Source organism: Zingiber officinale, chromosome 5B, assembly GCF_018446385.1.
Source record: "Zingiber officinale cultivar Zhangliang chromosome 5B, Zo_v1.1, whole genome shotgun sequence".
Lineage (NCBI taxonomy): Eukaryota > Viridiplantae > Streptophyta > Magnoliopsida > Zingiberales > Zingiberaceae > Zingiber > Zingiber officinale.
This window is the reverse complement of record NC_055995.1, coordinates 74,433,872-74,456,304: the sequence shown is the minus strand read 5'-3', so window position 1 is coordinate 74,456,304 and position 22,433 is coordinate 74,433,872.

The following is a 22,433-nucleotide window of genomic DNA, read 5'->3' as shown; positions in this document are numbered from 1 at the left end:
ACAAACTGATTGGATGTCTGGTAAAAGGTGAGTAAAGGTAAGTCACTGGAGGAGAGTAATTGTGAGGACGCACCCCAGTTGAGGGACAGTAGGCGTCGGTCCAGTTTAGGTCCATTTGGGATTCCTAAACTGAGACCTTGACTAGTTCATGGTTCTGGGAGGACAGGAACTAATTACTCTATTTATCATATTTATACTAACACTTGTCTTCCAGGGTATTTGGACTAACACATTTGCTGCAGGGCAAGAAAGCAAGCAAAGAAGTAAAGCTGTCTTCGGGTGAATAGTACGCGAAGGCACCTTCCATGGCTATTAGAGCCGTCAATTTGGGTTGGGCCCGTCGGGTTAGCCCGCCCCGCCAAACAATTTAAGCGGGTTGGGTTGGAATTTTATCAACCCAAGTCCGCTGTGGGCCGACCCGCCTAGGCCCGCGACCCGCGTGGGTCGGCCCGCTCGGGCTTGGGTTGGCCCGCGGGTTGAAAAGCATATGTAAGTTAAGTTTTAGGCCAATTTATTATCTTTCTTTGTTATAATTTTGAAATAAAAATAGTACTTTTCATCCAACATAAGTACTCGTTTGTGTTCATTTATATTTAAAATACATGTTTATGTATACATTTAATTATAGAAAACTTTTTCGAAGTAAAATGTTGAAGATATGAAATATTTTTTAATTTTTTAAAAAAATTTTGATGGGCCCGCGGGTTGGCCCGCCAAACCCGCAACCCGCCTTAGAATGGGTTGGGTTGGAAATTTCCCAACCCGCCAAGTTGGCGGGTTGGCCCGCCCCGCCCCGCCAAATTATTAGCCCGCCACGGGCCGCCCCGCCCCGCCACGGGTTGGCCCGTCTGACAGCTCTAATGGCTATGGAAGGTGCCTCGGTACTGTTCATAGAAGACGCATTCCGTGGCTATGGAAGGCGCCTTCCATGGATAAAATTTGATCGGCTCGCAGATAAGGCGCAACGAAGTTAGGATATATTTTATCCCATTGGAGGCGCCTTCAAGGCCTTTGGAAGGCGCCCTCCAAGCCCTTTATAAGGCAGTTTCGAGGAGGCTTTGTAACAACAACTACATTCGAGCTATTCCGCGTTCATTCAAGCCTCCGACTACTCCTGATTGTTGCTACGATTCTACTTCGAAGCTGCTGAGCCCGACGACTGATCCGAGGAGTTCCGATTGCGCCGGGCAGACATACATCAACACAAGAAGAGCTCTCATTTCAATCTATAAGAGTGTTAGTAACTTTTTCTACTTAATTACTATAAAAGGGCAAGTGTAGTGTATTGCACTTGACTTAATCTTTTTGTACTCGATTTTCTCTTCCAGGGGCATCGGAAGAGATTTTTAGTGGATTGTCCATCGATAGGTCTGCAGGACCTGATCCTTGGAGTAGGAGTCGCCGAAGGCTCCGAACCAAGTAAAAACTGCCCGTGTTTTCTTGTATCTTGGTTTTTTGTTTTCCGCTGCGTACTCTGCCTTTAGTTTTTAAAAGAAAACAAGTTTTAAAAAACCACGTGATTCACCCCCTCCTCTCACATGCATCACGATCCAACAAGTGGTATCAGAGCATGTACCGCTTTGATTTGGTGCAACCCAATCAGGCAAAGGGGGTGAATTTTTTTTTCTTTTCTCATTTTTCGGTTTTAAGTTTTTTGAAATAATCCGGATTGGTATCATTATTTCTTTGGAATTTTTTTTCGTAGCAATTCAAACTGAACCGGTGCAACACCAATTCAGTCTTAAATTTTTTACTTTTTCTCCCACACTGCTAAATCCAAGACCAAGTCTTGGGATCATCTTCTTTGTTTTTTTTTGTGTGCAAGAATTATGGCCCAAATTGAGGGATTTAGCACTGTCCGTCGTCCCCTATTCAACGGTGACGACTTCCCATACTGGAAGAAGTGAATGGAGGTCTATTTAAAGATCGACTTCGACCAGTGGTTCAGCGTCACCAGAGGCTACAAGGCTCTAGTCGACAACTTCGGAAATCCAATGGACCCGGAACATTGGAATCCGGAGAAGAAGAAGAAAGCCCAGACGGATATCAAAACCCTCAACACACTACAATGCGGGCTAATGAAGGAAGATTTGAACCGAGTGGGCCCACACGAAAATGCGAAGGAATTGTGGGACAAGCTCATCAAACTGCACGAAGGAACCAATGATGCTAAGGTAACTAAACGTTATCTTTATTTAAATAAGTTATTTAATATAAAAATGCAGGAAGGAGAATCAGCGAGTCAACTCCAGGCGAGGATAAAAGACATTCTCAACGGGCTTCACACCATCGGCCACCAAATGGAGAACCGCGATTTAATTAGTACGTCCTGAACGTGTTTCCTCGAAATGCATTGTGGGCATCCATTGTGGTTGTGGATGCCTACAAGATTTCGAAGAATCTTTCAAAATTAAAATTAGACGAATTATTTTGTGAACTTGAGCTATATGAACAAACTAACGCTAGAATCGAGAAAGATGTTGCTCTTTTTGCAGGTCCCTCCAAAGAAAAGTCAAGAACCAAGCCTGAATCTGAAGGTGAGTCTGACCAAGAATCAGAAGGCGAAGAATACCTGGTGAACTTGGTAAGAAAAATGTTCACCAGGAGAAAGAAGAACTTCAGCAGAAATGACCTGCAGAAGATTAACTCCACTACCGAACCAAAGAATGTGACCTGCTTCGGATGCAACAAGAAGAGTCTACAAGAACGAGTGTCCGAAGCTGAAGAACGACAAAACCAAGGCAACCAGAAAGAAGGCACCCAAAGCAACGTGGGACGAATCGTCTTCAGATGAATCGGATGTCGAAGATCGGAAGCATCGAAGCTACCTCGCGCTGATGGCCCACGAATCAGAATTAGAGGACGAATCGGAAGACGGGTTCGAACCCGAATCGAGTCACGAGTCCGTACTCGTTTCCGAAGATTTCGATGAGGTATGTTTTAATTTAAGCAAGAATTTCTTTAAAGTAATTGCATATTTAAATAGAAAATCAACTGAACATGAAAATCAAAATAAAATGCTCCTTGAGTAAAACCAACACCTCAAGGAGCAAATTGAAAAATCAAATCCAAATCAAATCGTAAAACTTAGAAGGAAAATTCAACACTAAAAATTAAAATTAACAAATTTAAAGGATTGTTAGAAAATTTCACAACTAGATCTAAAAAATTTGGATCTAATATTATATAATCAAAAAATAGTATACAACAAATCTGGGCTTAGATACAAGTCCAGCTCAACAAATAAATCATTTATATCACTTGTAACTCAAACCAAAATATAAACTAAAGCTTGGATTCCAAAAGCATATCTAACCACACAAGTAGGAATTAACCAATACTATATACCCAAAGATAAAATATATTATGTAAAATCAAATAACCCAAATCAAAATTTAAAACATAAAATTAAATCAACCAAACCAAAATCAAACCATAGAAATAATTACAAGACCAACTTAAACCCCGATTATCATCAAGTTTACTATAACTATAAAAGTAATCGACATAAACCCAAATCTAAAACTTAAAAATTTTGATCAATAATTCAGGGGGAGATTTCAAAGTAGTTGGCACCAACACTAACCTACCTGGCAAGGTAATTAGGATTAGCTTAAAAATGGACAAAGTTTAACTTGACCTACGGTACTGGTGAAGTTTTGGATGATAGTAGCTTAGGGAAGCTTTGTTTATGCATGCCTAGGAAGATATTACTTCGACCTGGTGCATTTGACTTAGTGGAACTAACTGAAGGTTTTACACTAAGTTCAGTGGATATGACTATTTGGAAAACCTCGAAGGCATGGTTACTCTAAAGATGTCCAGGTGACTCACCATAACTCAAAGGTTTGTCCAAAGAATGCCTGTTTGTTGAGCCCAAAGATAAACATGATTTTAACACAAAGTTAAACCAAACTCTAAAATTAAACTTAACTCAACTCACAAAAATTAAAGGATTCTTTGATTGAAAACAAAAATCGGGTGAGATAACTATGGACTTAAAATTAAAAATAAATTTTAATTTAATTTAAAATAAATTAAAATTAAATTAAATTAAATTAAAAATTAAAAATTAAATTAAATTAAAATTAAAATTAAAATTAAATTAAATTAAAAATTAAATTTAATTAAACTAAATCAAATTAAATTAAATTAAACTAAATGAAATTTAATTTAATTTAAAATTAAATTGAAAAATTCAATTTTAAATAATTTTAAAAATTATTTTACCTTAAAAATTATTTTAAAATTTATTTTATCTTAAAAATTATTTTAACTTAAAAATTATTTTAACTTAAAAACTATTTAAAAAAAATTATTTTAATTTTAAAATTATTTTAACTCAAAAATTATTTTAAAAATTATTTTAACTTAAAAATTATTTTAGCTTAAAAATTATTTTAAAAAATTTATTTTAACTTAAAAATTATTTTAACTTAACAATTATTTTAAAAATTATTTTATAAATTATTTTAGCTCAAAAAATTATTTTAAATTAAAAATTATTTTATGTTAAAAATTATTTTCACTTAAAAAATTATTTTAAAATTTTATTTTAACTTAAAAATTATTTTAACTCAAAAATTATTTTAAACTTTAAAAACTATTCTTAAAAAAATTTCAAACTTAAAAAATTATTCTTAAAAAAAAATTATTTTAAACTTAAAAATTATTCTTAAAAAATTATTTAAAACTGAAAAATTATTCTTAAAATATTATTTTAATTAAATTTTTTTTTTAACTTAAAATTATTTTAACTTAAAAATTTATTTTAAAAATATATTTGATAAAATATTTTAAATATTAACTTAAAATTTTATTTTAAAAAATTTATTTTAATTAACTTAAAATTTTATTTTTAAAAAATTATTTTAAAATAACCTAAAAATTTATTTAATAGATATGTATATATATCTTAAAAATTATTTTAACTTAAAAACTATCTTAAAAATTAGTTTAACTTAAAAACTATTTTAAAAATTATTTTAAAATAATTTAATTAAAACTGAAACTAAAATTAAAAATCAAATTTAGAATTAACTTAAACTAAAAGGGGGCGCCTTTAGAAGGCGCCTCCCGAAGACGCCCTCAGATGGCGCCTTCGACGTCGGTGGTGTTTGTGCAATATCCCTTAGGTTAAGGTTGACTGGTTTGACCAAGCTTGAGTCTTGGTCATAGTTTCGATGTTTGACAATACATGTAGAAACATGGACAATGCAGGTGCAGTTGTTCATATGGGGAGATTCTGATCAGGGACTGATCAATGTGAATGAAGAAGAGTCAAGTAGGTATACTTGACTGGAAGGAAACCCTGGTGAGTGAAGCCAGGTGAAAGTCCTAGTGAGTGAAGCTAGGCAGATGGAAACCCTGGTGAGTGAAGCCAGGTGAAAGTCCTAGTGAGTGAAGCTAGGCAGATGGAAATCCTGGTGAGTGAAGCCAGGTGAAAGTCCTAGTGAGTGAAGCTAGGCAGATGGAAATCCTGGTGAGTGAAGCCAGGTGAAAGTCCTAGTGAGTGAAGCTAGGCAGATTGAAAACCCTAGTGAGTGAAGCTAGGTGAAAGTCCAAGTAGGTCAAGAGAGTGACCGGATACTTGGCATGAAAGAAAAGTCCAAGTGGGTCAAAGGGATTGACCGGACACTTGGTGAGGGAGTCCTAGCAGGTCAAGGGAGTGACTAGATGTTAGGCATGACGTATCAACAGGTTAAGGTTGACCGGATGTTGGTTTGGGAGGTTTGGGACTTGGTTTTGGGCAAAAACCAAGTGCTGGATCGATCAGTGGATCGATCCAGACCTTTCCCAGCGAACAGAAAGCCTCTGGATCGATCAGTGGATCGATTGGGACGCTGCTTCTTCGCTCGATAAGCGCTGGATCGATCCATGGATCGATCCAGGCGTTTTTCCAGAGCACAGAGGCGCTCTGGATCGATCCGTGAATCGATCCAAAGCCTCCCCGATCGATTGGGAGTTTTCGAATCGATCGGGATCTGACCGTTGCGTCGTATTTGAGTTGCAGGCGGGCGTCTCCTTCAGCAACTTCTTCACCGATTCATTTCAGATCTTCACCAGCTCCTCCACAGCTCTTCTCAAGCTCGAGATCGCCAGTTCTTGAAGGTTCTTGGAGGTTCTTCCAAGTCAAGAGGCGGATCAAAGCAAGGAGAAGAAACTAGGGTTAGGGCTTTTGCACTCATTGTAAGCTTGTGAGCTTGTATTTCATTACCTTTCCCTTTCTTCTTGTATTGAGTCTTGTAGGGCTTCTCCGCCCTTGGTAGTTACCATAAAGGAGAGTTTTATTAGTGGAGGGTGTGTGTGTAGGTGTGGATCCTTGGACTAGTCACCTCTTGTGAGGTGGATACCAAGTAAACCAACCGTGTTAGCGTTGTGTGATTTGTTCTGTATTTTCCGCTGCACATCTTCGAAGAAACAAGCAACGCCAAACAACGGGCATGCGACGAGCTATTCACCCCCCCTCTAGCTACTTTTGGTCATAACAAGTGGTATCAGAGCGAGGTCGCTCTTCACCGGAATCATCGCCGGAAGGGGCAAACAAAACAAGCAAAGCTAGAGGGTGAAGAAGTTGGAGCAAATTCATCAAAGTCAAAGAATTCAAGAAGCTCAACTTCAAGATGCAATTCCAGGATGGACTTGGATTTGACACAAGGGTGGCTCCACCGTACACATCCACAAGCTTCGATTCTTGGAAATCAAGAATCGAAAATTTTCTTATGATGGAGATAGAGCAATGGTTTGCTCTAATGGAAGGTTTTAAGGCTCCAAGGAATTCAAAGGGCAAAGTTCTCAAAAGGAGAAAATGGAGCCAAGAACAAATCCAAAGATGTGAGGCCAATGACAAAGTGACCAAGCTTTTGGTCAATCTATTGCCGAGCAACATCTTGGAGAAAATTGGAGAAGTTGAAGATGCCAAAGAGCTATGGAGCAAATTGGAAAAGGCTCATGAGATCCCCTCCACTGTACCTAACCAAGAAGAATCCAAAGAGGGTGACTCATTGGAGCAAGATCAAGAGGAGGACTCCGAAGTTGAGAGATGCTCAACTTCCGAAGAAGAGGAAATCCAAGAAGCTTCATTCTCAAGGGAGTGTAATCAAAAGAGCAAGGAAGGAGCATATTCCTTGTTTCATGTACAAGAGGATGAAGAAGAAGGTGAAGCCTCCACCTCTAGGATTGAGGGGGAGCAACTCTTAGTGACACCGGATCAAGAAGAAGGAGAATCCTCCACATCCGGGTCAAGAGAAGAAGAGGATGAAGAAGCTTCCACCTCCACAAGTCAAGATAAATCAATTGGAGGGAAATCGATTTCGGATCAAGAGGAAGCCTCCACATTCATATCAAATGGAGGAGCAAGTGCCACCCCTACACAAGAAGGTATAAATAGTTCAATTAATAATAAGAATCATATTATATGTTTTGAATGTAGGGAACATGGGCACTACAAAAGTAAGTGCCCTAAATTGGCCAAGAATAAGGGCCAAGTGGCACCTAAGGGCAAGGAGAAGCCAAAGGAGACCATCCCCGGAACAAAGAAGAGCAAGGAGCACATTGTGTGCTTCTCTTGCAATCAAAAGGGGCATTACCGGAGCCAATGCCCTAAGGGGAAGAAGATGGTCAAGGCTCAAGGAGGAAGCTCAAGTCAAGGGGGAGCCTCTAAGGTAAAAAGGAAGGTAACTTTTATTGAGCCTACCCCTTTACATTATGGTAAAAAGCATGCTAGTTCTAACTTATATCATTTTAATGCTATTTACCATAAGAATAGAGAGCATGGTAAAATTAAGGAAAATAATGTAGCTTACCATGCTAAAACTACCACACCTAGGATTAGGAAGGTAGATAAAAATCTAGGCAATCACACTAAGGACCTTAGCTACAAGCCTAGAAATAAAAATGCTCATAAATTTAATGGAAAACTAAAAACTAAGGACTTAGTGATAGAAAATCAAGTCTTGAGGTCAAGGCTTGATAAAATGGAAAAGACCCTAAAAAGGATGGAAAATATCCTAAAAGGGCAAAATGAGCATAGCCTAGGTCTAGGAGCACAAAGGTCATCTAATGGCCATAGGGGTTTGGGATACAAACCAAAGGCTAAGAAGGATGTAATCTCTTACCACAGGGTTCCATATAGTTATGGAATCAACCCTAGGTCTAGTGGTCAAGCCAAAAATACAAGGGAAGTTATCCCTAAGAGTATTTTTGTAACAAATGTGACTAAGACTTCTAAGAAGTCTAAGAAAGTCACAAAGAAGGTTACAAGGGAAGCAATCCCTAGAGTTGACCTAGAAAAAGTGACCAAGACTTCTAAGAAGCCAAACAAGGTCACTAGGAAGCTATCTAGGGAAGTTATCCCTAGTGAATACCTAGAGCATCCAAGGAGCACCAATAGGTTTTGGGTTCCTAGGAGCATTTTCTCTATCCCATAGATGGGTTAGAGAGTGTCAACTCTGAGAAGAAGGGTAGTTAACCCAACTTTGAAGAAATTGACACTTAAGGAGCATTTTCAAGGTTTTGTTAACCTTTGAAAATGAAATGGATTTATTGTTACTCTTGGAAAGAGTAAAATGTGCTATAAAGGAAGAAATTTGAGATGACTTTAAATGGCACAAGAAATCAAGTGTTAAGAAATACCAAATTGGGACTTTGGTATTGTCTTAGGAATTTAAGGCAAATCTAAGCCTTAATTTAAAGTGATTACTCTTATGGGAAAATGAAATATGCCAACATTTGAGGAACGTTTTAAATTTTTAATTGGCATAATTAATTCAAGAGATTAAAGAAATGTCAAGTTGGGTTTTGGCATTTTCTTAAGGAAATTGGGCAATCTAGGGTTTATGCTTTAGGATTAGCTAAGGGTTAAGGATACTTAGATAGATAATCTAGGTATATTTTAATTATGCTAAATCTTGCCATGTTTAGTTGCCCATTATATGCCATGACATCATGTTTTATTTGTGCATTCATGACTTATTATGAAAAACTCAAAAATACCATCATGACATACATACATCATGTAGTTATAGGAAATTTTCTTCTGAAAATTATTTCTTTTTGATGTATGCCATAACATTATCATGCATTATGTTATTTCCTTAAAATTAAGGACAAATGGCAGTTATCATCAAGTGGTATACCAAATGACATCCTAGGTGGATGGTCAATATCCACAAGATGCCTAGATAAATATGCATGAACCCTAGGTTAGGGCAAAACCAAAATTAACATCTCACAAAGACCTATAAGATGACTTGTATGTGTTTTATGCACAATAGATACAAGTGAGATGTTAGGAGGATGAACAAAACTCAACATGCTGAGTTAGTGCATTTCCTTGAGTTTTAAGTTCATCAAAACACATAGTTATGTGTTTTCCCATCATTGGGAAAGCTAATGTACAAGTCATGTGCATTAAGCCCAAGGAACATGGTGGGATATTGGTTTTGAAAATATTTTTAAAAAGCTTTTGGAAAACCTTGGTGAAGGCTATCTTTTGATAGTAATCATCATTGAATAGTTAGACACAAACTTGAAGAAAACACTAAAGTTTTTGCAAGTTTTCAAGTTTGTGTCAATCTTTGAAAATATGAAGTATTTTCTTAGAAAACTATTTTTCCATGATAAAGTATACCCTAAATAATGTCTACACAATTTTTTACGATTTTTGGAATTTTGTAGATTTTTCTAGGGGTTTCTGAAATTCACTGAAAGTGAATTTCAGAAATATCAGGGATTCAATCGATCACCCGATCGATTGGAGTGCCTCAATCGATCAGTGGATCGATTGAGAAGGCAGTTTCCGCGAGCAGAAGCTCACTGGATCGATCAGTCGATCGATCCAGGAAGCCTGAATCGATCAGTGAATCGATTCAGCATGGTCCAATCGATTGGAACCCAACTCCAATCGATCCAAGTTGCTGATTTTGGCTGGGAAAGCCTAATTTCAGCACTTTTGAACCATGTTTAGTCTAGGGAACCTTTTCAAACCCTCTAAATACATTTGTATACATAAAAAGGGTGTTTTCATGTTGAAAACAAGGATGGATTGGCTAAGTGAGACTAAGAAGAAGTTTAGGCTGAGGTTGTTTCAAATTTTGAATATTTGAATCTCGAAACTTCTAAATTTGGGTTTCCTAAAGGATTAGGGATTCCAAGTCATTGTTGGTGCAATGATAGAAGTTACCACCATGTTTTTAGGGGGAGAGACTCTTTAAAGGCATGAAAATTATTTTTCATGAACCTTGGAAGGTGGTTAACCTTCCGTTAAGTGGATAATGCTCAAGGATGGGCATTTGCCTACATTGAGGAAGAATGTAGGGTTAAGGATAAATGAAGGGTATGAGACCTTCATTTGGGTCATTAGACCATGTTAATGCTCCAGAGCGAGCATTATTTGAAAATGAAGGGAATGGGTCCTTTATTATCGTGTTGGTCACAACGAGTGAAATTGTAAACAACGATGAGCAACTCTTCAGGGGGAGAGTTTTTCAACAATGGGGCATTTGTTGAAGTATGCCCAAAATTGAGGCACGGGTTGATGTGTGCTCAAAGATGGGTTGATGTGTGCCAATAGAGGGAGAATGTGTGGTTTAAGTTAGGCCTTCATTACCTATGGGGGAGGTCATAGGGGGAGAATGAAGGGAACCAACATTCTTACTTTGGCATGAATGGAGTTAAGGCTATGAGATTAGCTTAACTCAGAATGGTCCAAACTTAAAGGTATTGTCAAACATCAAAAAGGGGGAGATTGTTGGTGCAATATCCCTTAGGTCAAGGTTGACTGGTTTGACCAAGCTTGAGTCTTGGTCATAGTTTCGATGTTTGACAATACATGTAGACACATGGAAAATGCAGGTGCAGTTGTTCATATGGGGAGATTCTGATCAGGGACTGATCAGTGTGAATGAAGAAGAGTCAAGTAGGTATACTTGACTGGAAGGAAACCCTGGTGAGTGAAGCCAGGTGAAAGTCCTAGTGAGTGAAGCTAGGCAGATGGAAACCCTGGTGAGTGAAGCCAGGTGAAAGTCCTAGTGAGTGAAGCTAGGCAGATGGAAATCCTGGTGAGTGAAGCCAGGTGAAAGTCCTAGTGAGTGAAGCTAGGAAGATTGAAAACCCTAGTGAGTGAATCTAGGTGAAAGTCCAAGTAGGTCAAGAGAGTGACCGGATACTTGGCATGAAAGAAAAGTCCAAGTGGGTCAAAGGGATTGACCGGACACTTGGTGAGGGAGTCCTAGCAGGTCAAGGGAGTGACTAGATGCTAGGCATGACGTATCAACAGGTTAAGGTTGACCGGATGTTGGTTTGGGAGGTTTGAGACTTGGTTTTGGGCAAAAACCAAGTACTGGATCAATCAGTGGATTGATCCAGGCTCTGGATCGATCAGTGGATCGATCCAGACCTTTCCCAGCGAACAGAAAGCCTCTGGATCGATCAGTGGATCGATCCAGAGGTCTCAATCGATCAGTGGATCGATTGGGACTCTGTTGCTTCGCGCGATAAGCGCTGGATCGATCCGTGGATCGATCCAGGCATTTTTCCAGAGCACATAGGCGCTCTGGATCGATCCGTGAATCGATCCAAAGCCTCCCCGATCGATTGGGAGTTTTTGAATCGATCGGGATCTGACCGTTGCATCGTATTTGAGCTGCAGGCGGGCGTCTCCTTCAGCAACTTCTTCACCGATTCATTTCAGATCTTCACCAGCTCCTCCACAGCTCTTCTCAAGCTCGAGATCGCCAGTTCTTGAAGGTTCTTGGAGGTTCTTCCAAGTCAAGAGGCGGATCAAAGCAAGGAGAAGAAACTAGGGTTAGGGCTTTTGCACTCATTGTAAGCTTGTGAGCTTGTATTTCATTACCTTTCCCTTTCTTCTTGTATTGAGTCTTGTAGGGCTTCTCCGCCCTTGGTAGTTACCATAAAGGAGAGTTTTATTAGTGGAGGGTGTGTGTGTAGGTGTGGATCCTTGGACTAGTCACCTCTTGTGAGGTGGATACCAAGTAAACCAACCGTGTTAGCGTTGTGTGATTTGTTCTGTATTTTCCGCTGCACATCTTCGAAGAAACAAGCAACGCCGAACAACGGGCATGCGACGAGCTATTCACCCCCCCCTCTAGCTACTTTTGGTCCTAACAGGTGGGAGGCGCCCTCAGCAGCGGCGGGAAAAATCCTGCCTAAGCGGTGGAAGACGCTTTCAGCTTCCAGAAGGCACCTTCCATACCCATAGAAGACATCCTCCATCCAGTTTGAAGGTGCCTTTAAACTAGAATTTTTCAGCGAACAAAGACCGTATCTCGGTGTTGTTTCCACGATTCCAGCCACACCAAGGCGCCTTCTAGCCCCGTCTTTTCATCATCATCCCCTCCACAACCTCCAAGATGCCTCCTAGGTATAATCTACCTTAGTATATTACTTCAATACTTAATTTATATGCATTTTTTTTGTATTTATGCTTGTATGTTTGTATAACATTAGGAAGAGACAACATGTTGCCCCTAAACCTAGCAATGCCCCATCTACTGATGCTAGATTTCCTTCTGAGCAACTTAGATTGTCCTTTTTACAGCATACATATGTTCCATTGAAATCTAGATATTTGAGTAGGACCTTTTTCACCGAGTATTGCAGCCCTATCATACAGTTCATTGAGCATTACCAGTTAGAAAAACTGGTTTACTGTAGTCATGCAGTAAATCTCGAATTATGTGCTCAGTTCTATAATAACCTAGAAAAAAATAGATAACCTGATTTACTCCACCAGAGTTGGTGGAAAGGATTTTCAATTTTCTCCTACCTTATTACGTACCACCCTAGGACTCAGGCCATTCATTTGTATGCCTATTTTTATGTTACCCTGGTAGGGATATACCATTTGGTGAGCCCTACTCCCATATTACATTAGATATCATCTATATGTATTTTTTGGGGAGGAGAGTTCATCTGTAGTGACTGACTTCAGGTCACTCTCTCTTAGAATTCAAGACTATATCTTATATCGAGTCCTGACTACCTACATTTTCCCGATCACATCTCACGACGTTGCGATGATGTGACCCTCCCACTCTTTCTTTTTATATGCTCTTTGTCAGCGTCTAGACATTGACATTACATTACATATGTTTCATAATGTCATACATGCATCCAGTCTAGTCACTAGGCGTTAGATTCATATGCCCTATTGTCACATCTTGATATATATATTTTTCACCATAGGAGTAGATATGGCCCAGTATACGTCTAGCTCCCTTAGTGCATATGACGAGTTTGGACAACGTTAGCTAGCTTTAGTGCATATTGACATCACTGCTCAGGGGATCCTAGCCTGGAGAGGTGGGCCATAGCCAGCTGCTCTAGTCGATGATGAGTTTTTTGTTCCAGCCGAGGGAGATGAGTGGTTGGACTTCACGACTAAGGAGATATTTGGACATCCTCCCACTCTGGCATAGCCCTCAACTTCGACCCACCGCTCAACTTCACTGTCCGTCGAGGATCGACTCATTCGTCTCGAGGAGTCTTCCGCGCAGATTCGACAATCAGTCTCGGATGGTTTCAGCGCACTTCGGGGGGAGATGACCTCCGGATTCATGTCTCTCCGAGATGACATGACCACCAGATTAGCTGAGATCCTTCAGACTCTGCGCGCACCCGAGCGACCGCTACCTCCACCTCCAGCTGACGATGATCAGACTTGATCAGACTACATGCATTACTATGCATTGTATATATTTGACTTGCTATTTATAGACAGTTTGTTTTGGTCTATTTAATAAATTAGTAATGTGGTTAATAGACTAGAATTCTTAATTTCAAAATTGTTTTCAAAATTTCTTTTAAAATTCTAGGATAAAATAGTTTATTTCTCAAAATTTTCTATTTTTAGAATTTTTAAAATCAGTTTTAGCCTTAGTATAGATCAAATCCTTAGAATGCATGCTCTTATAGATCTAGGACTTGTGCATCTCACTAACACATTAGGGCTACCTTATTTGTGTATTGCTGAACTTAGAAAGGGGTGAGATGCATAGGCAGATTGTCTGGACTTAAAGATGCTTATATCAGTGCATCAATACAAGTCTGGGCGTTAAAAACCAAACTTACAGTAATCATGTTAAGTTGTTCAGATTAGTCAAACACTGACTAAATAAACTATATTAACCTGACTAACCAAGTGAAAATTGCTATCTTCTAATAGTTAGTAAGTAACTAATGGTTAGACAGATAAGGATGCTTTCTAGTTATTTTATTTTAAAGTAATATCAGTTTCAAGGGGAGAATTACTATTGAACATATTTTGCAAAATTGTGTTTAAATTTTTAGCCTTTTCAAAATTTCAAAAGTTCTTTTAAAATTAAAACAATAAGTTTTAATTCTTTTAAAAATCAATTTTTTTAAGATTTCAAAATCTTACTTAAAGTTTTACCATTCGATTTTTGAAAACTTTCCTTATATCTTTTTCAAAAATTCATTTTTGAAAAGTTTTCCAAAATTCTTTGAAAAGTTATACTTCAAAATATTATCATCTTATTTTTGAAATCTTAAATTTTTGAAAAGACATTTTTAAACCGTCCCTTATATCTTTTTCAAAATTCAATGCTTTTTCAAAATGTTTTGAAAGTTATATTCACTTTTTAAAATATTTTCCATTTTTTTTGAAAATGTCGTTTCTTTAATCTTCTAACTCTGTTATAGTATTTTCAAATTTCATATATTTTGGAAATCTAATGAAAAGATAGTAAATTTTGTAAATTATGCCGACTTTAAAAATTATTTCAACTTTATTTTAAGAAATTCTACCATGAAGAATTAAGACACATTTGAAATTTTTTTTACTTCTTTATTGATTTTTTTTCCTTTGAAAATTTTGCAAACTTTATTTTTTATTGAAAGGTTAATTTCCCCTAGTAAAATCTAAAAATTTTCTGTTGTTAAAAATTTCTTTCTTTTAGTTAGCAACTGTTCCCACACTTGTTTATGCTTATTATTTTTGATGAATGCCAAAAGGGGAGGGTTAGGTGGATTAAGTTAACAAAATACTAGACAAAATACCAAACTAACTAAATCAAAATTATTTCATTGGTCTAGTTATTTTTGCATATTTTTCACTAACTTAACCCAGGTTGTCATTGCATCAAAAAGAGGGAGATTGTTGGTGCGGTTAGCACTAACGGTCTAACTCAGGTTTTGATGAATGACAAAGTAAGTTAAGTTAGTTTTGTTGTGATCTAACACTTTGACTGAGTTTGCAGGAGAAATCTAGTTAGGCTGATGGGCAGACCTAATAGCTGGTGCGAAGCCCAGCTAGGTCGACGGGCTGATCGAATAGTTGGCAAGAAGTCCAGATAGGTCGACGGGCTGACCGGATATCTGTCACGAAGCCCAGCTAGGTCGACGGGTCGATCGGATAGCTAGCACGAAGCCCAGCTAGGTCGATGGGCTGACCGGATAGCTGACACAAAGTCCAGACTAGTCGACGGGCTGACCGGATATTTGGCAAAAGGTAAGTTACTGGAGGAGAGTGACTGTGAGGACGCGTCCCAGTTGAGGGACAGTAGGCGTTGGTCTAGTTTAGGTTCATTTAGGATTCCTAAACTGAGACCTTGACTAGTTCCTGGTCCTGGGAGGACAGGAACTAATTACTCTATTTATCATATTTGTACTAACACTTGTCTTGCAGGGTACTTGGACTAACACATTTGCTGCAGGACAAGAAAGCAAGCAAAGAAGCAAAGCTGCCTTCGGGTGAATAGTACATGAAGGCGCCTTCCATGGCTATGGAAGGTGCCTCGGTATTGTTTATAGAAGGTGCCTTCCATGACTATGGAAGACGCCTTCCACAGATAAAATTTGACCGGTTTACAGATAAGGCCCAACGAAGTCAGGATAGATTTTATCCCATTGGAGGTGCCTTCAAGGCCTTTGGAAGGCAGCCTCCAAGCCCTTTATAAGGCAATTTCGAGGAGGCTTTGTAACAACAACAACATTCGATCTACTGCCCGTTCATTCAAGCCTCCAACTGCTCTCGATTGTTGCTACAATTCTACTACGAAGCTGTTGAGCCCAACGATTGATCCGAGGAGTTCTAATCGTGCCCGACAAACAGACATCAACATAATAAGAGCTCTCATTTCGATCTATAAGAGTGTTGGTAACTTTTTGTACTATTAAAGGGCAAGTGCAGTGTGTTGTACTTGACTTAATCTTTTTGTACTCGATTCTCTCTTCCGGGGGTACTGGAAGAGATTTTTAGTGAATTGCACATCGATAGGTCCACGGGACCTAGGTCTTGGAGTAAGAGTCGCCGAAGGCTCCGAACCAAATAAAAACTAGCTGTGTTTTCTTGTATCTTGGTTTTTTGTTTTCCGCTGCGTACTCTGCTTTTAATTTTTAAAAGAAAACAATTTTTAAAAAACCATATGATTTACCCCCCTCTTACGTGCGTCACAATCCAACAGCAGCTACTTCGACAGGTAACTGCTATAATAGTGTAGCCGCTACTTTGATGGCTAGCTGCTACAACGTTGTAGCAGCTAATTGGAATGTTAACTGCTATAATGGTGTAGCAACAACTTTGATGGCTAGCTGTTACAATGTTGTAGCAGCTACTTGAAATGTTAACTGCTGCAACGGTGTAACAACTACTTTGATAGCTAGCTGCTATAACATTGTAGTAGCTACTTCAACAGGTAACTGCTACAACGGTGTAGCAACTACTTCGACAGGTAACTGCTACAATGGTGGTGTTAAGTTATTAGATACATTCTTTTGGGTTGATATTAGGTGTATTACATTTAATTACACATGTTTATATGCACTTTTTTATCATGTTTATACATCGAGATTATTTAACTCAAATGTACATTTTTTTTTTCTATTAATCCATTATATTATTCACACAATTTGAATTTGGTTTTGTAGGGCACTTTAGTTGATTCAATTGGTACATGATCAAGGCCCAAACAAGTTTGGTTTAACCAACTTGATGAAGAAGCTCAACCAAATCGATTCAACCCATCACAAGGAGTTTACCTCTCAAGCTTAACCCAAGTCAAATCCTCCTCAACAAATCCCTAAAACCTCATTTGAACCAAACCCAATTCCACATTTGCCGCCGGTTCAAACCACTGTATATAATCTAAGTTTTCACGGATGAACAGTGGCTTGCGCTACTGTTCATCCCCGATCTTCTTCATTGCGTGACACATCCCACCATCTTCTTCCTCCAGATCCTTTTCTCAGCAAGTTTCATTGGCGTGGATGTTATCAGCTATTGGAATCCAACTCTTAGTCATCCGAGCTTGCTAACAGGCGTTCCTTCAGCGATAATTCGGTTTGGCGACTCTGCTTCCGCCCTGATCGGCGACGTTCCTCCGATCTAGCGGCTCCGCCTCATAGCAGTGATCATCAGCGGCGTTCCTCCGGTGTCACTAGATCCCTTTTGATGACCTTCCATCCACCATCAGCGCCACATCGGATCAGAGTTTCTAGAATCACATAATTGCATATTTCTTGAGTTTGACAGCTCTGATCTTCATCAGCTTTGCTTGGAGAGGTGTCCTGTGGTTTTGGTGAAGTTGAGTATAGTAGTTGTGAGCTTCTTCTCTGATTGCCGAAGTGAGGTTTCACTGAGCTTCCTTGTGTGACAGCAAGGAGAGACTTGTTTGAGAAGTGGTTTGGTGTGGAGATGGTTTAGATTTCATTTTTGGCATTTTTTTTATTGTTGATAGATTTAGATTTCAATGTGTGTCATTTGGATGCAGTAGTCGTAGTTCGTTTTAGCTTAATTGTTTGAATTCAAGTGTAGTGGATACTTAGTTTCAATTGAGTTCCAAGTAGTTGTTAATCTTGCTTTAGCTTAGATTTCGGTTCTATTGAGTAGTTTAGTTTTCTTTAGCTAGGATTTAATTATTGATTTAGAATAGATTTCATTTGTGTCTCGCTATTTCATTTTTTAGTGTAATTGTGTTGATGATGAAACCCATTGCGTAGAGTGATAATGCGTTGCGGATTAATTATTGTCACTTAATTAGATTTCATTCATGCATTAGATTAGTTTTTTACTTTTTCATTTGTTAGATTTAGAATTAAAATCAAACAATCCCCATTTTAATGACAAAAACCCCAAAAATAGTTCTAAGTCTAAGACAAACATCCGACTGTTAGTTCATAGAGAGATTCGACCCTGGGCTCTTTATTACGATATCATTGTATAGTTAAGGGGTTTATTGGAATTACATTGTTAATTTGATAAGTATACACGTGACATTCAATTTTGTACTTATCAAATTTTGGCGCCATTACCGGGGAACATCCATGTTTGGTGATTTAAGGATTATTTTACTATTTTGTTTGGTGCCTTGATACTTATTTGTTTTATATATCCATGTGTTTGGTATTTTAAGCTTCTTGTGTCTGGTAATTTTGTTGGTTTCTTTGTTTCAGTAAGACCAGGATATGTATTCAGTAGCCATGGACCTATTTGAGGCTTTGATGATGGAGGGAGCTAAACTTGATGATAAGTCCGGTGAGCACGCCAGAATCAACCAAGATATGTTCTGGGATGGTGGTATGTGTTGGTCTCTTGGTGGTTGGCAAGAGAGGAGGGGTGAATTATCCTGCACAAACAAACTCAACCATTTCTCGACTTATAACTTAATTAAGAACACTTGTAATAAAAGTTAAGAGACTAATTAAACAGACAAAGACATAAAGAGAATTACTTGGTTTGCAATCAGAAGATTGCTAATCCAAGGAAAATGAAGCACACTTTATGAAGATCTCCTTCGGGCGGAGTAGCGTCTTACAACGTTAACAATTCACAATTAATAGTAGAATAGAAAGAAAGGAATTACAAGTTGTTATCTGAACTATTGAAATCAGGGTTATATTTATAGCTCTGTTTCGAGCGCCTGGAAGGGTTCCGGGCGCTTGGAGTAGGATAGAATTCTATCCCCGACGCGTTGGTCAATGTACATGTCGATCTTGATAAAAGTTGAGTTCCAGGTGCCTGGAAGGGTTCCGGGCGTCCAGACCACCAAAGTCAACATGGTTATCTTTTTTCAGTCGGGCCCTCTGCTCTGGTTATGCTTGCCTCACTTTGGGTCTTCCGCTCCAACTCCGCTCACTTGGGTGATTTCGGCCACCAGAATAGGGCTCACTCGAACCCAATTTTTAGCCTTCTCCTAGAGCAGGCTTCCGCTCCGGCTTCTCGTCCCTCGAACGTCACATACGTTCTTCTCATCCACCGATGTACTCTTCCGCGACACCTCATCCCTTGGATGCACTGAGCCCGTCGGCTCTCTCCCGTGTCGTCCTTTTTGCTAGTCGCATCTTCCGCTTAACTTCCTGTGCTCCTAAGCTCCTATACACTTAGACACAAGGATCAAACCAAAATATGACCTAACCTAATTTGGTTAATCACACTAAAAATAACATTGGGGGTTCCAACAATCTCCCCCTTTTTTGATGTGAGCAACTCAAGTTAAGTTAGGGCAAAACAATCATAAAGTAAAGATAACAAAATTACGATACCAAGTAAGTAAAGTTGCAATTATGCAATACTTTTTTTTTTCAAAAATTAAAATTTGAACTACCTCCCCCTAGACTTAATCTTCCCTTCCCTTCTCCCCCTTTGATCACATAAAAAAATTGGGGTACTCAGTAAAATCTAAGGGTAAACAAAATAAGTTTTAAATGAAACTTGCAATTAAAAAAAATTTCTAAGTGAAATTTGCAGGTCAAGTGTTAAACCATTGATAAAAATTGAAAGCATTTAAATATTTCATGCTTATCAGTTTGTCAATTAAATATTCAATTCATAAATTGGCTTCCAGGCTGTGGCGAGGCACTAGACCTTCTTGGTTATTGGATCATCAACCACTTTTAGACAAAGTCTTTTAATGAATTCAAATATTTAATCTTTTATCTGAAAGACCTAAGTCTAATTTCACTTTTAATTTATACAAGCTTTTGGAACCCAATATAGGTTTCTTCCTACAGAGTTAATTAGGTATTTTCTAGGGATATAAGATTTTGCTACTTTTCTGATTTGACCTTTGTGAAATCTATAGTACCAGTTTAATCCTTTATAGTTTCTAACATTTAAAGCAGAAACATTTGAACATGTAGAATTTTTTAAGTTTTATATTTGTTCCTTTAATTTAGCATTTTCAAGTCTTACTTTTTTAAAATCTTCTATTAGACATGATTTTGCCAAAAAAAAAAATTATTTCTAAGTTTTTATTTTTTTAATTTATCATTTTTACTTTTTAACTTGCACTTTGATTTTGCCATAGATTTAATACCAAAATAGAGTTGGTCGGGAGGTAAGAGACATACCTCACTTACCATATCAGACTTGAAGCCTGATTCTCCCCCTGCTTCGCTGCATTCATCTGAAATCACTCCCCCTTCATCGATGCTGGCTTCTGAGGTGATTTGCTCTTCATGGCTTGCCATCAGTGCTAGTCCGACATATTCTTTTATTTCTGACTCAAATGATGAGCTATCGTCCCAAGTAGCCTTTAGAGTCTTGTACTTGTTTTGCTTGGGCATCTTGTCTTTTTCCTTTTTGAGTTCTGGGTAGTCCTCTTTTATTTGTCCTTCCTTTTGACACTGGTAGCATTGAACCCTTCTTCTATTTCTTGGATTTTTCTTGTTCTGCATTTCTTTAAATTTGTTAGATCTAAAGAATTTTTTGAATTTCCTTACCATATGTAAGCTTCTTGATCTTCTTTTGAGTCTGACTCGGGTTCATCCTTCTTGGTTGCATTTAGTGCCAGAATCTGACTTGACTCTTTTATTGTACCTTCACATATGGTTTCATGTAATTCTAAAGTAGAAAAAAGTTCCTCTAGGGTACTTACCTCTAGGTCCTTTGAGATGTAGTAGGCGCCAATTATCGAGGTCCATTCTGGAGTCCTAGGAAAGACATTGAGTGCGTAGCGTATCAAGTCCCAGTTGGTTATCATTTCACCGAGGTTTTCGAGTATGGTGATTAGTTCTTTGACCTTCACGTGTAGATCGGTTACCTTCTCACATCTTTCCAGATGGATATTCGTCAGTTTATTCCGAAGTATGTCTTGTCTTATAAGCTTGGCTTTGGATGTGCCTTCATGGAGTTCCAGAAATTTTTCCCAGAGTTCTTTGGTCGATGAGTAGCTCTCGATGCGATTGACTTCTTGAGGCGGCAGTACACTCAACAAGTGATATTCTGCTCTATTATTTGCTACGGAATCATTTTGTTCTTTCTTCGTCCAAAGACTCTCCTCCTTCTCCTCTCCATTTTGATTCATAGGAACTACAAAACCATACTTGATTATTAAACGAATCTCAAAGTCAATTTTTAGAAATTCCTCCATTTGGCATTTCCAGTGTGCGAATTCTCCCTCGAATTTTGGTGGAACGATGCTTGATCCGACCATTGGTTTCTTTACTTCGGTCAACGGTTAGTCTTTCTGAAGCGTCCTCGCTCTGAGACCACTTGTTGGTCCCTTGGTGGTCGGCAAAAGGAGAGGGGTGAATTGTCCTGCACAAACAAACTCAACCCTTTCTCGACTTATAACTTAATTAAGAACACTTGTAATAAAAGTTAAGAGATTAATTAAACAGACAAAGACACAAAGAGAATTAGTTGCTTTGTAATAAGAAGATTGCTAATCCAAGGAAAATAAAGCGCACTTTATGAAGATCTCCTTCGGGTGGAGTAGCCTCTTACAACGTTAACAGCTCACAATTAATAGTAGAATAGAAAGAAAGGAATTACAAGTTGTTATCTGAACTACTAAAATCAGGGTTATATTTATAGCTCTGTTCCGAGTGCCTGGAAGGGTTCCAGGTGCTTGGAGTGGGATAGAATTTTATCCCCAACACATTGGCCAACGTACATGTCAATCTTGATAAAAGTTGAGTTCCGGGCGCTTGGACCACCAAAGTCAACATGGTTGCTTTTTTTGGTATGGACCCTTTGCTCCGGTTTTGCTCGCTTCGATCCGGATCTTCCTCTCCGACTCCGCTCGCTTGGATGATTTCGGCCACCAGAATAGGGCTCACCCGAACCCAATTTTCTGCCTTCTCCTCGGGAAGGCTTCCGCTTTGGCTTCTCGTCCCTTGAACGTCGTGTACATTCTTCTCGTCCACCGGTGTACTTCGCGACACCTCGTCCCTCGGACGCACCTAACCCATCAGCTCTCTCTCGTGTCGTCTTTCTCGTTAGCCGCGTCTTCCACTCGACTTCTTGTGCTCCTAAGCTCCTGCACACTTTGACACAGGGATTAAACCAAAATAGGACATAACCTAACTTGGTTGATCACACAAAAAATAACCTTAGGGGTTCCAACAGTATGATCCGGGGACCTAAGCCCGGTGAGCACGCCAGAATAAAGGGGGACTCCGGTCCTAAGTTCGGACCCCTACCAACCTAGCGCTATGACAGTTGTCTGATC